At 55.5% G+C, this 15,864-nt stretch overlaps 2 protein-coding genes across 5 annotated transcripts in view; one reads left to right on the forward strand and one right to left on the reverse strand.

Annotated features, from left to right (window-relative positions):
- ANKIB1 (ankyrin repeat and IBR domain containing 1) overlaps positions 1 to 11,390 on the reverse strand; it is an 89,239-nt gene extending 77,849 nt beyond the window's left edge. Inside the window, exon 1 of one of the 3 annotated variants that reach the window (XM_029070591.2) lies at positions 11,248 to 11,390. The gene's annotated coding sequence lies outside the window, so the exon portion shown is untranslated. Of the gene's footprint in view, positions 1 to 9,584; positions 9,773 to 11,247 lie in introns of those variants that run through there. The other 2 variants (XM_029070589.2, XM_029070590.2) reach the window with 2 other exon arrangements.
- A 502-nt stretch (positions 11,391 to 11,892) lies between these two features.
- Positions 11,893 to 15,864, forward strand: part of KRIT1 (KRIT1 ankyrin repeat containing) — a 34,881-nt gene continuing 30,909 nt past the window's right edge. The window contains exon 1 of one of the 2 annotated variants that reach the window (XM_039912844.1): positions 11,893 to 11,918. The gene's annotated coding sequence lies outside the window, so the exon portion shown is untranslated. The remainder of the gene's footprint in view (positions 11,919 to 15,864) is intronic. The other variant, XM_029070469.2, reaches the window with a different exon arrangement.

The raw sequence follows: 15,864 nt of genomic DNA on the forward strand, positions 1-15,864 counted from the left end.
CCAACCCAACACCTGCTTCTTTCCCTACCCCGGAGGTTTGTTCTCTTGCTGTGACATAACAGTAATAATAATAATAATGGCATTTGTAAGCACTTACTCTATGCCAAGCACTGTTCTAAGCACTGGGGGAGGTACAAGGTAATCAGGTTGTCCCACGTGGGGCTCGCGGTCTTCATCCCCATTTTACAGATGAGGGAACTGAGGCACAGAGAAGTGAAGTGACTTGCCCAAAGTCACACAGCTGATAAGTGGAGGAGCGGGAATTAGAACCCACAATCTCTGACTCCCAAGCCCAGGGTCTTTCCATTAAGCCACGCTGCTTCTCAAGCTGGATCTCCGGCCCGATTGGGGACGGCGCGACGCTGGAGCTTCCCCCTTCATCTGGATGGGCAGCCTCTCCAGTTTGGACGTTCTGAGAGCCAGAACCTGCTTTTATGGGTAAACTTGAAGTGCTGGTCTTTCTAGGCGCTCCGACAACTTTGCAAGCAGACGTGACACTAAAAACCCAACGATTCTCCCCTAATTCAGACGGAATACAAATTTAGCTCCACGGAACTGCTCGGGTAAGGTTGGGCAGACCTAGTGAATTCCCTTTGTGTTCTAGTTGGCCTCAGGTCAGGGCGACACAGAAGGGAGTGGGAGATGAGGAAAAGTGGGGCTTAGTCCGGGAAGACCTCTTGGAGGAGATGGGCCTTCAATAAATCTTTAAAGCCGGGGAGAGTGGTTGACCGTCGGATTAGAGGAGGGAGGACGTTCCAGGCCGGAGGCAGGCCGTGGGCCGGGGGTCGGCCGAGAGACGGACGAGATCGAGGCACAGTAAGGTTAACACCAGAGGAGCAAAGGGTGCTGACCGAACAGGGAAAACGATAACGCGGGACGTTTTTCCCCAGATGAGCTGCGGTCCGACGGAGCGGGGCCCAGAGCGCGATCCGGATGCCGAGCCCTGCAAGGCTGCTGCCGAGACCGTTGCGCCTTTCCCTGGGCCTGTCGGTTTCCGTAGGGAGGCTCCCATCACCCTGTGGCCGCTCACTAACAAGATGGAAAATCGACCTTCTCGTTGGAACCGACCACTTCTCCGTAAGGTCAGATGTTCCCAGGCTTCGGCACCGGGGCTCCGGTCAGTAGGAACTGAATTAAAAGGAGAGCCCTTCTAGACGAATGACTCGTCGTGGACGGGGAACGCGTCTACCGACTGTGTTATACTGTACTGTCCCAAGGGCTCAGTGCAGTGCTCTGCACGCAGTAAGCACTCAATACCACTGATTGATTGATTCACCCCTTCCTCAGCCCCACGGCACTTGTGTCCATATCCACTGCTTTTCTTTTTACATGTCTGTCTACCCTCTAAATGGTAAGCTCCTCCTGAGCAAAGGTTTCAACTCTCATATACTAGTCTCCCAAGGGCTCAGTACAGTGCTCTCCATGCAGTAAATTCTCAATAAATACAATTGACTGATTTGATGCATTAAAAGGCTACTTCAGAGTCAACAATGGTATGGCGGGAAACCCTGGGCCAGACAGAGAGGAAAGTTCCCCGACACAGAGCCTACTGTCCGCCAAACTGAGGGATTCATTCATTCAATTGTATTTATTGAGCACTTACTGTGTGCAGAACACTCTACTGAGCATCTGGGAGAGTACAAAAAAACAATAAACAGACACTGTCCCTGCCACAAGGAGCTTACAGTCTTCAGAGGGAGACAGACATTAATATAAATAAATGACACACGTGGGACATAAATGCCATGGGGCTGGGAGGGGATGAATAATAATAATAATAATAATAATGGTATTTAATAATAATGCTAATAATGTTGGTATTTGTTAAGCGCTTACTATGTGCAGAGCACTGTTCTAAGCGCTGGGGGAGATACAGGGTCATCAGATTGTCCTACGTGAGGCTCACAGTCTTCATCCCCAATTTACAGATGAGGGAACTGAGGCACAGAGAAGTCAGGTGACTTGCCCACAGTCACCCAGCTGACATGCGGCAGAGCCGGAATTCGAGCCCATGACCTCTGACTCCCAAGCCCTGGCCCTTTCCACTGAGCCACGCTGCTTACACCTATTTGTTAAGTGCTTACTACTTGCCAGGCACTGTACTATCCACTGGGGTGGTCCTCCGCTGGGGGAGAAGCAGCGTGGCTTAGTGGAAAGAGCCTGGGCTTCGGAGTCAGAGGTCATGAGTTCGACTCCTGGCTCTGCCACTTGTCAGCTGTGTGACTGTGGGCAAGTCACTTCACTTCTCTGTGCCTCCGTTCCCTCATCTGTAAAATGGGGATTAAAAGTGTGTGAGCCCCACGTGGGACAACCTGATTACCCTGTATCTCCCCCAGCGCTTAGAACAGTGCTCGGCACCTAGTAAGCGCTTAACAAATACCAACATTTTATAAGCAAATCCAGTTGGACGCAGTCCCCGTCCCACATGGGGCTCCAAGTCTTAATCCTTATCTTACAGATGAAGTAACTGAGGCTCGGGAAAGTGAAGTGACTTGCCCCAAGAAGAGCTGTGATTTCAGTAAGGCTTTGAAGTCGGAGGACAGTCAGATATGAAGAGAGAGGGCGTTCCAGGCCAGAGGCAGGACGTGGGTGAGAGGACGGCGGCGAGACAGACGAGATGGAGCTACAGTGAGAAGGCTGGCGTTAGAGGACCCAAGTGTGAGGGCGGAGTTGTAGTAGGAGAGTAGCGAGGTGAGGTAGGAGGGGGCGAGGGATAGCTCCCTCGCCCCACCGCGGGGATCACTCCCCGGGACCTGGGCCAAACGCTCCGCTGGGATAGAGTCCCGCGTGAGGAAGGCCGGCCGAGCCTGGCTCCCGAGGATCCGCGCGGAGGAACGGACCGGGGCGCCGGCGGCTTTGGGTGCCGCCGCCGGCTGACACGCCGGTGGCTCGGGGAACCGAGTCAGAGATCTCCTAATTGACACGTGGCCTTTCCCGGTCGATTCCTACTCCCCCCAGCTGAGAATCCCCACAACCGCCACGCCAGCACTTCTGCCCCCCCGAACACACTCAGTACGGTCAGGAAGCAGTGTGGCCCAGAGGAGAGAGTCGGGGCTCAGGGATCCGAGGACCTGAGCGCTAATCCCGCCTCTGCCACTCGCCTGTTGTGTGATCTTGGTCAAGCCACTTCACTTCTCCTGGCCTCAGTTTCCTCATCTGTAAAATGGAAATTCCCTCCTATCGAGACTGTGAGCCCCACGTGGGCCAGGGAGCGTGACCGACCGAAGTATACCGTAACTACTCCTGGCCTCAGTTTCCTCATCTGTAAAGTGGAAATTCCCTCCTATCGAGACCGTGAGCCCCACGTGGGCCAGGGAGCGTGACCGACCGAAGTATACCGTAACTACTCCGGTGCTTACAACAGTCCTTGGCACGTAGTAAGCGCTGAACAAACACCACAGTCGTTACTCACAATCTTCAGCAGCCCTTAATCGATCACGGTATTAATTGAGCTTTCCCCGGGCAGAGCACGCACCGAGCGGCTGGGAGAGTACAAAAGAGTAGGTAGACTTGATAACCCTTCCCTTAGGGAGTTTATAATCTATAATCTTACACACACTATGACAAACACTAACTCATGTACATCTCTCTTTTTCCTGTGATGTATTTTAGCGCCTGCGTCTTCTGATAAACTATAAGCCCCTCGAGGGCAGGCTCGGGTCCTCTCCCTCTGCTGTGCTCTCCCAAACACACATAGTACAGTCCTCTGCACAGAGTAGGCGCTCAGTACACACTACCGACTGAGCGGAAGAACAATCACGAAAGCTCCAATTGGCCAAGGCTGTTTCGGTCACGCGTAAGGGACTTGCGCCTCCCGGCCCCCTCCCCGAATGTTGACGGCGGCATTTTAGAGGCACCGCTGAAACCGGACACAGTTTCCCAGCCCGGGCTTGCTTGGGCTGAGAACCCGGATCTTGGGTTTTTCCCGTGCACGACAGCTCCCGGCCTTCAGTTACAAACCAGGCTGTTTGGGGGTTAATGTTGGTATTTGTTAAGCGCTTACTATGTGCAGAGCACTGTTCTAAGCGCTGGGGTAAACACAGGGGAATCAGGTTGTCCCATGTGGGGCTCACAGTCTTCATCCCCATTTTACAGATGAGGGAACTGAGGCCCAGAGAAGTTAAGTGACTCGCCCACAGTCACACAGCTGACAAGTGGCAGAGCTGGGATTCGAACTCATGAGCCCTGACTCCAAAGCCCATGCTCTTTCCACTGCGCCACGCTGCTTCTCACGCTGGTTCTCCCACTCAATCGATCAGTGGAATTTACTGAGCGTCTGCCGTGAGCAGAGCACCGTACCAAACGCTTGGGAGAGTATGACAATTATTATTATATTAGCGCATAAATTACTACATAAATATATTACAAATGATATGGTATATTATCCCGACTCCAAACAGGAAGCCCCACCCAAGCTAACACGCACGGAGACTTTTTGACTGAGGATTTGATTCCAGGCTCGATGGTTTGAGCCGAGGTGATGATGATGGTATTCGTTAACCGCTTACTTTGTGCAAAGTACCCTTCTAGGCGCTGGGGGGGGGATACCAAGTGATCAGGTTGTCCCGCGTGGGGCTCACAGTCTTAATCCCCATTTTACAGATGAGGGAACTGAGGCCCAGAGAAGTGAAGTGACTTCCCCAAAGTCACACAGCTGACAAGTGGCGGAGCTGGGATTAGAACCCATGACCTCCCACTCTCAAGCCCGGGGTCTTTCCACTGGGCCACACTGCTTTTCATGCCGAGGTCTCTGGGTCTCTCCCCCATCCCTGCCCCGGGTGGTTCTTCAGACGGAAACTCCCGCCAAGGACGGCAGAGCCCCGTTTGCCAAGACGAACCTGGGCAGGGGTAGGCAGATCTGGGACTAGAACCCAAGTCTCCCGATTCCCAGAGCGATGCCCTTTCCCGGCAGCAGCGCGGCTCGGTGATGGATATCCCTTTCATTAGCAAACAACTGTTTCCTTCGAAAGTGATTTTACAGTCTTCCCCGCTGCTTAGTCATCCCCGGTCAAGCCATTTATTGTTGCATTGTACTTTCCCAAGCGCCTAGTACAGTGCTCTGCACCCAGTAAGCGCAAAATTAACACGACCGCATGAATGAATGAATGAGAAGTCGCCGGGGACAGGGCTAAGTACTGGGGACCCCTCGGTGAGCCCTGCGCCGGACAATTTCATGCACCCGGTTATTTTTCTGGTGCAAGACTGAGGCTGGGAAAAATAGGGGACTTCTGGGGAAGTTCACCCACTGCTATTTCTAACCTCAAAACCAGTTCGTATTTCCCGCCGGAGGAAGATATGAAAGCTGAGCGGAAGGAGCAAGGGCCCGAGAGCCGGAGGACCTGAATTCTAATCCCGACTCTGCGACGTGTCGGCCCCGTTAACCTCGGCCAAGTGGTTTCACTTCTTTGTGCCTCAGTTTACCTCATCTGTAAAATGGGAACAAAACACCTGTTCTCCCTTCTATTTCGACTGAGAGCCCCATGTGGGACAGGGGCTGTATCCAACTTGATTAACTTGTATCTACCCCAGCACTTAGCAGAGAAGCAGCGTCGCTCAGTGGAAAGAGCACGGGCTTGGGAGTCGGAGGTCACGGGTTCGAATCCGGGCTCTGCCACTTGTCAGCTGTGTGACTGTGGGCAGGTCACTTCACTTCTCTGTGCCTCAGTGACCTCACCTGTAAGATGGGGAATAAGACTGTGAGCCTCAAGAGGGACAACCTGATTAACCTGTATCTACCCCAGCAGTTAGAACAGTGCTCTGCACAAAGTGCTTAACAAATACCAACATTATTAGAGGGGTTGGCGCAAGCGCCACAATTATTAACTCCAAGCTCTTTGTGGGCCGGGAACGCGTCTGCTGATTCTGTTGTATTGGGCTCTCCCAGGCGTTTAGAACAGTGCTCTGCACGTGGTAATTAATCCCGTTAACAAATCCGATCGATTGATTACTATACGCATTTCCATTTCCTTTGAGGGTGTCGGCTGGGGGCCGGTAGCCCACAGAATGTGGCCTGTGGTCCCTCTGAGAACTGTCCCCATTTTGCTTTTACTCGGCGAGCTAGCGCTCGTGAGCTTCTAGGCCAAAAGGGTCGAGGCAGAATCTGAATGAACCCGGCCCACGGTTCTCGAGGTTCGGTCACTGATCTCACTGACGACATCAGTGCCCAGCACTGGCTTTGTAACTCTCCGGTTCTGGACTAGTATCGGTCAATCAGTCAAGGGCATTTACTGGGCGCTTACTTTGTGCAGACCACTGTACTAAACGCTAGGGAGAGCAGCGTGGCTTAGTGGAAAAAGCCCGGGCTTGGGAGTCAAAAGTCATGGGTTCGAATTCCCACTCCCCCACTTGTCAGCTGTGTGACTGCAGGCAAGTCACTTAACTTCTCGGTGCCTCAGTTACCTCCTCTGTAAAATGGGGATGAAGACTGTGAGCCTCATGTGGAGCAACCTGATGACCCTGTATCTACCCCAGCACTTAGAACGGTGCTCTGCCCATAGTGAGCGCTTAACCAATACCAACATTATTATTATTATTAATGGAAAGAGCCCGGGCTTGGGAGTCAGAGGTCGTGGGAGCTAATCCCTGCTCCGCTGCTTGTCAGCTGTGTGACCTGGGGCAAGTCACTTTGCTTCTCTGGGCCTCACTTGCCTCATCTGTAAAATGGGGAATAAGACTGTGAGCCCCAAGTAGGGCGATCTGATGACCTTGTATCTACCCCAGTGCTTAGAACAGTGCTTGGCACATAGTAAGCGCTTAATAAATATCATCATTACCGTTTAGACTGTGAGCCCGTCATTAAACAGGGATTGTCTCTGTTGCCGAACTGGACATTCCAAGCGCTTAGTACAGTGCTCTGCACATAGTAAGCGCTCAATAAATACTACTGAATGAATGAATGAATGAATTCAACACAGAGGAGTTGGCAGACACATTCCCTGCCCAGAACAAGCTTATAGTTTAGAGGGGGAGACAGACATTAACATATATAATTTGTAATCTAGAATTTAAAGATATGAACATATGTGCTCTGGAGTTGGGGGTGGGGTAGGAAAACTTGATCCAGCTGCTTTCCAAACATTTTATTACTGGAAAAAAAAATCCATATTCACCGTTGTAACCGATAAAAATATTCCCACAGATCAGGATTTCTGGTCACTACTGAAAAAACTTGGACGCCCCTGGTCTCAGGGGACTTCCAGATGAAAAGACAGAAATGACAGGTGAAGGAACTTACTCCTTCAGTAGGGAGAGCAGCAGCACCCAAGGGTGGACTTCTCTAAGCAGCATTCTCTTTCTAGTATCAATCAAAGCTATCGATTAAGCGCTTACAGGTGTGCAGAGTGCCACACCAAGTGCTTGGGAGAGTACACTACAACAGAATTGGTACACACATTCCCCGCCTACAGTGAGCTTAGTCTAGAAGGATAATAATAATAGCAATGATAATAACGATAGCGATCTGGGTATTTAAGTGCTTACTATCTTCCAGGCACTGTTCTGAGTCCGGGGGTAGATCCAAGGGATCGAAGACTGTGAGCCCCAAGTGGGACAACCCGATCCCCCTGTATCCCCCCCAGGGCTTAGAATAGTGCTTTGCACATAGTAAGCACTTAAATACCAACATTATTATTATCATTATCCGAGTTCATCGGGTTGGACACAGTCCCCGTCCCACATGGGGCTCACGATCTCAATCCCCCTTTTCCAGATGGGGGAACTGAGGTCCAGAGAACTGAAGTGACTTGCCCAAGGTCACAGAGCAGACAAGCGGCGGAGCCGGGATTAGAACCCAGGTCCTCTGACTCCCAGACCGGAGCTCTATCCACTAGACCTCGCTGCTTCTCTAGGAGAGTAGTCGTAGCAGGAGTAGTAAGCAATTGCAGTACCATTAACCGAGCACCTCCCGAGTGCAAGGCGCTGAACTGAGCGCTAGGGAGAGGACGGCGGCACCAGGTTCGACGCCTCCCACAGAGTTTGCAACCCGGGGCTCCGGACCCGTCCTCGGCTTGTCCGGTTCCAGGCCCGAGCCCAAGCCGCGGCTGCAGCCGAGCTCCCAGTGGATGCCCGCTGTCGTCCATCAGAAACGGTCAGTCCCGCAGAGTCCTCGGGGTGACGGGGCAGAAACGCCCGACCGAGAAGGGTGGACGCCCGGAGGGCCCCCGGCCGGGATCGGGAGAGCAAACCGACGCGACGGTAGGGTGGGTTCGTCACCCAAGCCCTCGCTAGCCTCCCCGTCCTCCTGCCCCAACCAGCTGGTTCCCACCTCACTCGAGTTCCTCGGTCCCAGGAATCTCGAGTGCTTTCGGCAGAGAACACTTGAGAATCCAGTCACCTTTGAACTGTCCTCTGCTGCTAAAGCAAAGTGCAATGGCAGAGAGGTGGTTCTCCGAGCCAAATCTTCAGCCAATGTCATCCTCAATTCTGGGAATTCACGTGCCTCCCCCCCAGATCTCCATTCCAGTTGCTCCGCGTCCTGAGAAAACGTTAGTGAGGATAAAAAAAACACCAACAGTTTACGGTTTATAATTAAACCCGGAATCTTTCCTCAAAGAAACGGGTCGGCATTTTGGAAAGAAGGTCTGTGGCATTAACCTGCATTTGGGAGCAATTACGACGACTAACGTTTATCAGACAGCCGAACGATTCTCGCGGCACATTAAATCTGCTCCGGGAAGTGTCTAGCGATGCACTTCCACGCACGGACAAGGGCACTTTGGAGGAATATTATCGAAGACGGGGAATTAAGCGCCATCAGATCTCTGCAAGCCATCAATTTCTCCAAGTTTTTGAGTGAGAACTTCAAAAGAAAATCAACACTTTGACCTGAGGAAAATCAGTCTAATCGAGCTCGGACAAGAGTCGGGAAAAGTCACAACGCTAAGGGCGCGGCGTGTCCCCGGAGAACCAAAAGGAGCGCCCGGGCACGGACCGAAGATGAAACAAGACGGCTACGAAGACGAAGCCAACGCGAGAGTCCCTCTCACCTCCGAAGATCCGCGAGGCATCGGGAGTCAAGTTGCCGATCGAGGGCTCGGAGAACGAGCGCGCATCTCCGCCTCCGCAATCGGGCCCGGAGCACCTTCCGTGCCGAGACGGAAGCCGACCCTCGACTAAAGAGGGCCGGAGAGGTCAAGACCGGGCCGCAGGAAGTAGCTCTGGCCGCCCTCCCCCCCGACGATTCCCAGAACTATTTGGGCCGGAAAGACGGAGCCCACTTTTCCCAGAAACGAAGCGCTGCACTCTTCCTCCATTCCTCCGCGCTGCCCTAAGAGGGAGGCGAAGGAAAGGTGGCAAGGCGAAGCATAGCAGGGCATCCCCACAGAGACCCCCGCCCGCCCCCTCTCTGGCTGGGGGCTTTGGAATGGGTTCGTTCCTGCTCCCGTCGTGTCATTTCCCACGACAAACAAGCGTGCGGAGAGGCTCCTCCCGACCAGGTCCTTGGCCGGGGCTTGGGGGCGAGGGGGGCACCCAGAGGACTCTCCGGCCCGCCCCCCTTTCAGCGCATCCCCACGCCGGCCATCTCCAGCCCCGCCGACGGCTGGCTCTCCCACGGGTCAGTCCCTCCAGACCCTCGGAGAACACACCGGGTGGCGAGACCCCCGGACGGGGTTCCTCCGGGGTGGAGGCTGATCCTCGAAGCCGGGCGGGCAGGGGGATGGGTCCCTCCAACCCCCTGCCGACGCTTCCTGGCGGGGAGGGTAGAGGAGTGACCGAAGGGAGGGGAGGAGACGCCACCGACGTCGGCGGGTGGGAGACCACCGTCGGGGTCCGGAGGGCAGATCGACGACGGAGACACGGGGCGATGGCTTGAGGGGGGAGAGGGGCCGGGGGAAAGGGGGCAGAGGAGAAGGGAGAGAGGAAGGGGAGATGGAGGATAGGGGAGAAGCAAGGAGAGGAGGAGGAGGAAAAGAAGGGGCAGAGGAGAAGGGGGAGAGGAGGGGAAGAAGAAGAAGGGGCAGAAGGGAAGCGGGGAGAGGAGGGGGATGGGGGGCAGAGGAGAGGAGGGGGAGAAGGAGGGGCGGAGAGAAGCAAGGAAAGGAGGAGGAAAAGACGGGGCAGAGGAGGAAAAGATGGGGCAGAGGAGAAGGGGGAGATGAGGGGAAGAAGGGGGAGATGAGAGGAAGAAGGAGGAGATGAGGGAAAGAAGGGGGAGATGAGAAGAAGAAGGGGCAGAGGAGAATGGGGAGATGAGGGGAAGAAGGGGGAGATGAGAAGAAGAAGAAGGGGCAGAGAAGTGGGGACAGGAAGGGGAGAAAGAGGATAGGAGAGAAGAAAGGAGAGGAAGAGGAAAAGAAGGGGCAGAGGAGAAGGGGGAGATGAAGGGAAGAAGAAGGGGCAGAGGAGCAGGAGAAGGGGGTAGGACAGGAGGAGGAGGAGGAGGAGGAAAAGGAGGGGCAGAGGAGAAGGGGGAGAGGAGGGAAAGAAAAAAGGGCAGAGAAGCACGGAGAGGAGGGGGACTGGGGGGCCAGAGGAGCAGAGGGGAGAAAGGGATAGGCGAGGAGGAGGAGGAGGAGGAAAAGGAGGGGCAGAGGAGCAGCGGGGAGAGGAGAGCGAGAAGGAGGGTTGGAGAGAAGCAAGGAAAGGAGGAGGAAAAGAAGGGGCAGAGGAGAAGAGGGGAAGGACAAGGGGCGGAGGAGAAGCACGGGCAGGACAGGGACAAGGACGGTAGGAGAGAAGCAAGGAGAGGAGGAGAAAAAGAAGGGGCAGAGGAGGAGGAGGGGGAGATGAAGGGAAGGAGAAGGGGCCGAGGAGAAGCACGGAGAGGAGGAGGAGGAAAAGGAGGGGCAGAGGAGGGGAAGAAGAAGGGGCAGAGGAGGGGAAGAACAAGGGGCAGAGGAGGAGGAGCGCGGAGAGGAGGAGAAAGGGGGATCAGAGGGGGCAGAGGAGAAGGGGGAGGTGAAGGGAAGAAGAAGGGGCAGAGGAGCAGCGCGGAGGGGGGGGCGTGAGGAAGGCGGGCCGGGGGCAACGGAGATTTGTGTAGAGGAGGGGGACGGAGGGGGCTGTGGGGGACGGAGAGGAGGGTGGTGACGGGGAGCAGCGCGGACGGGAGGGGGGCGCGCGGGGAAAGCAAGGCGGCCAGCGGCCAACAGCGTGAGGAGGGCGTGAGGAGGGCGTGAGGAGGGCGGGCCCGAGCGGAAAGGCGCGGCAAGGCGCGGCGCGGCCCACCGGGGCCCACCGGGGCTGAGGGGCGGGCGGACGGACGGACGGACAGACAGACGGACGCACGGACATGGCGCCGGGACTCACCGCCGGGGTGGCGGGACGACCCTCCTTCCTTCCTTCCTTCCGTCCGTCGGTCGGTCGGTCGGTGGTTCGCGCGTCCTCAGGGCGGCGGGCGGACAGGCTGGGGTGGGCGCGGGCCGGTGCCGGGGCCCGCCCCCGCCCAGCCCCAGCCCCAGCCCCAGCCCCAGCCCGAGCCCGGGGCCGTGGGCAGCAGGGCGGCGGCTCCGCCTCACGCCGGGAGGAGGGGGAAGGGGGCCGAGCGCCTCACCACGGGGAAGGGGGGGGGGAGGGGGCGGTGCTCAGCCCCGCGAGCCCCGGCGCCTGCGCAGTCCGGCCCGCCTCGGCCGCCCCGGGCCCGCGCGCCCCGGCGCCTGCGCAGTCCGGGCCCGGCTCCCGCCTCGCCCGCCTCAGCCCCGCGCGCCCCGGCGCCTGCGCAGTCCGGCCCGCCTCGGCCGCCTCAGCCCGTCCGGTCTCCCCGGCGGCCCTCCCGGCGGCGGTGTCCACGAAGGTGGGGGGGGGAGGGTCGGGAGCGGCTGCGGCTGCGACCCCCGACCCGGAAGCGCACCCTCCGCCTCCCCCCTGCCCGGGGCCGCGGCCGTCACCCGGAAGTGATTCCCCCCCGTGTGTGCGCGCGCGCGCCCCCCCCCCCCCCCCCCCGGGCCCGGGGTCAGGACGGCGGAGCCCGCGCGGGCCGGGTAAGGCGCCCCTCCCCCCCCCCTGCACCGCACTGTGCTGACCGCTCGGGAGAGGCGCGGCTCGGGGCGGCCCGGGTCGTGGGTTCTAATCCCGCCCCCCCCCCCGGCAACCGCGTGACGTCGGGCAGGGCGCTTGGCTTCTCTGGGCCTCAGTGACCTCATCTGCCAAATGGGGGTGAAGCCTGGGGGCCCCCGCCCGGGACCCCCCTGCCCTGTTTACCTTGCATCTACCCCAGTGCTTAGAACAGTGCTTGGCACATGATCAGCATTGAAAAATGCAGAGAAGCAGTGTGGCTCCGTGGAAACGATCTGGGTCTGTCACTCTCCTTAAACAACTCCAGTGGTTGCCTATCGACCTCCGCTCCAAACAAAAACTCCTCACTCTAGGCTTCGAGGCTCTCCATCACCTCGCCCCTTCCTACCTCTCCTCCCTTCTCTCTTTCTACCGCCCACCCCGCACGCTCCGCTCCTCCGCCGCCCAGCTCCTCGCCGTCCCTCGGTCTCGCCTATCCCGCCGTCGACCCCCGGGTCACGTCCTCCCGCGGTCCCGGAACGCCCTCCCTCCTCACCTCCACCAAACCGATTCTCTTTCCCTCTTCAAAACCCTACTTAAAACTCACCTCCTCCGAGAGGCCTTCCCAGACCGAGCTCCTCTTCTCCCTCTACTCCCTCTGCCATCCCCCCTTTACCTTTCTGCAGCTAAACCCTCCTTTTCCCCTTTTCCCTCTGCTCCTCCACCTCTCCCTTCCCATCCCCACGGCACTGTACTCGTCCCCTCAACTGTATATATTTCCATTACCCTGTTTATTTTGTTAATGAAATGTACGTCGCCTTGATTCTATTTAGTTGCCATTGTTTTTACGAGATGCTCTTCCCCTTGACTCTATTTATCGCTATCGTTCTCGTCTGTCCGTCTCCCCCGATTAGACCGTAAGCCCGTCAAACGGCAGGGACCGTCTCTATCTGTTGCCGACTTGTTCATTCCAAGCGATTAGTCCAGTGCTCTGCACATAGTAAGCACTCAATAAATACTATTGAATGAATGAATGAATGGAAAGAGGCCGGGCTGGGGAGTCAGATGTCATGGGTTCGAATCCCAGCCCCGCCACTTGTCAGCTGGGTGACTGTGGGCAAGTGACTTCACTTCTCTGGGCCTCAGTTCCCTCATCTGTAAAATGGGGATGAAAACTGTAAGCCCCACATGGGACAACCTGATCACTCATTAAAAATGCCATCGATTTAGCCCTACTGAGAGCTCACCTCCAGAAATAATAATGTTGGTATTTGTTAAGCGCTTCCTCTGTGCAGAGCACTGTTCTAAGCGCCGGGGTAGATACAGGAGAATGAGGTTGCCCCACGTGAGGCTCCCAGGCTTCATCCCCATTTGACAGATGAGGGAACTGAGGCACAGAGAAGTGAAGTGACTTGCCCACAGTCACACAGCTGACAAGGGGCAGAGGCCGGGAAGGCTGCCCTGACTGACCCTCCCCTTTCCCTCTGCTCCCCCGCCCCTCAGCACTCTGCTGCTCATTTGTATACATTATTTCTCTATTTATTTTGTTAATGAGGTGTATATCTCCTTGATTCTATTTATCTTGATGATGTGGTCTTGTTTTGCTGTGCTGTCTCCCCCGTTTAGACCGTGAGCCCGTCGTTGGGCAGGGATGGTCTCTATCTGTTGCCCAATTGTCCATTCCAAGCGCTTAGTCTAGTGCTCTGCACCTAGTCAGCACTCAATAAGTACTTCTGAATGAATGAACGGTCCAACAGGGGAGCAGCGTGGCCCAGTGGAAAGAGCCCGGGTTTAGGAGTCAGAGGTCGTGGGTTCTAATCCCAGCTCCGTCACCTGTGTGACTTTGGGCAAGTCACTTCACTTCTCGGGGCCTCAGTTCCCTCACCTGTAAAATGGGGATGAAGACTGTGAACCCCACTTGGGACAACCTCGTTATCCAGCGCTTAGAACAATGCTCGGCACATAGTAAGCGCTTAACAAACACCAACATTATTATTATAATATAAAGCAGCATGGCGTGGTGGGTAATAACAGTAATGGTGGGGGCATTTGTCGAGCGCTTACTATGTGCAAAACACTGTTCTAAGCATTGGGGGGGTGGATAGAAGGTGATCAGTTTGTCCCACATGGGGCTCACAGTCTTCATCACCATTTGACAGTTGAGGGAACCGAGGCCCAGAGAAGTGAAGTGACAGGCCCAGAGTCACACGGCTGACAGGCAGCGGAGCCGAGATTAGAACCCATGACCTCTGACTCCCAAGCCCGGCCTCTTTCCACTGAACCACGCTGCTCCCGGGCCTCGGAGGCAGAAGGGCCCGGGTCCCCAGCCCGCCCGGTTCCGACACTTCTCCGCTCAGAGACCTTAGGCAAGTCACTTCACTCCTCTGGGCCTCAATTCCCTCATCTGTAAAATGGGGATTCCTAATAATGATAATGATGGTATTGGTTAAGCGCTTACTATGTGCCAAACACTGTTCTAAGCCCTGGAGGGGGATACAAGGTGATCAGGTTGTCCCATGCGGGGGCTCACAGTCTTCATCCCCATTTGACAGAAGAGGGACATGAGGTACAGAGAAGTGAAATGACTTGCCCAGAGTCACACAGCTGACAAATCACGAAGGCGGGATTAGAACCCATGACCTCTGACTCCCAGAGCCCAGGCTCTTTCCATTGAGCCACGCTGCTTCTCTGCGCTGCATCTCTGATTAAGACTGTGAACCCCATATGGGACAGGGACTGGTATTTGTTAAGCGCTTACTGCGTGCAGAGCACTGTTCTAAACCCTGGGGTAGACACAAGGGAAGCAGGTTGTCCCACGTGGGGCTCACAGTCTTCATCCCCATTTTACAGATGAGGTAACTGAGGCGCAGAGAAGTGAAGTGACTTGCCCACAGTCACACAGCTGACAAGTGGCAGAGCTGAGATTCGAACCCATGACCTCTGACTCCAAAGCCCGTGCCCTTTCCACTGAGCCACGCCGCTTCTCTACTGCATCCAACCTAATTACCTTATCTACCCCAGCGCTTAGAACAGTGCCTGACACAGAGAAACCCCTTAACAAATACCATAATTATGATTATTAACCACAAACAGACACCTTCCTGCCCACAGCGAGCTCACAATCAATCAATCGAGGCTATTGAGCGTTTACTCCATGCACAGCACTGTACTAAGAGCTTGGGAGAGCACAATACAGCAGAGTTGGTATTTATTCAGTCATATTTATTGAGCGCTTACGGTGTGCAGAGCACTGTACTAGGCGCTTGCGAGAGAACATAAGGACAATAAACAGATACTTTCCTAGCCCACAAGAAGCTGACAGTCTAATCAGTCGTATTTATTGAGCACTTACTGTGTTCAGAGCACCGTACTAAGTGCTTGCAAGAGTACAGTATAACAATAAACAGATACATTCCCTGCCTACAACGAGCAGTCCAGTCAGTCATCCTTATCGAGCGCTTATGTGTGCAGAGCACTGTACTGAGCGCTTAGGAAAGCACACTACACACAGCCTGCAAACGCGGGCCCTGTTTACAGTCTAGAGGGAGCTTGCAGGAAGGCCGGGCTGCGGTGGCACAGCAATATTGTCTACCCCGTTTAGACTGTGAGCCCATCATTGGGCAGGGATCGTCTCTATCTGTTGCCGAATTGTACACTCCAAGCACTTAGTACAGTGCTCTGCACATAGTAAGCGCTCAATAAATACTATTGAAGTATTGGTGGTGCATTGTTAGTGATAGTCGTGGTCATCTTCCTCTCAGGACAGTGATGTGCCGTACTGAGCGCTTGGGGAAGTACAGAAAGATGAATTGACCCCATCCCTGCCCACAGGGAAGCAAACATAGCGGATCTCTCCCCACCGCCAACCCCTGAGCAATACTGCGGGTTCTGTGTAAAAGTTTTGTGTCTCTCCGCCGCATTACTCATCTCGCT

This window comes from Ornithorhynchus anatinus, chromosome 8, assembly GCF_004115215.2.
Source record: "Ornithorhynchus anatinus isolate Pmale09 chromosome 8, mOrnAna1.pri.v4, whole genome shotgun sequence".
Lineage (NCBI taxonomy): Eukaryota > Metazoa > Chordata > Mammalia > Monotremata > Ornithorhynchidae > Ornithorhynchus > Ornithorhynchus anatinus.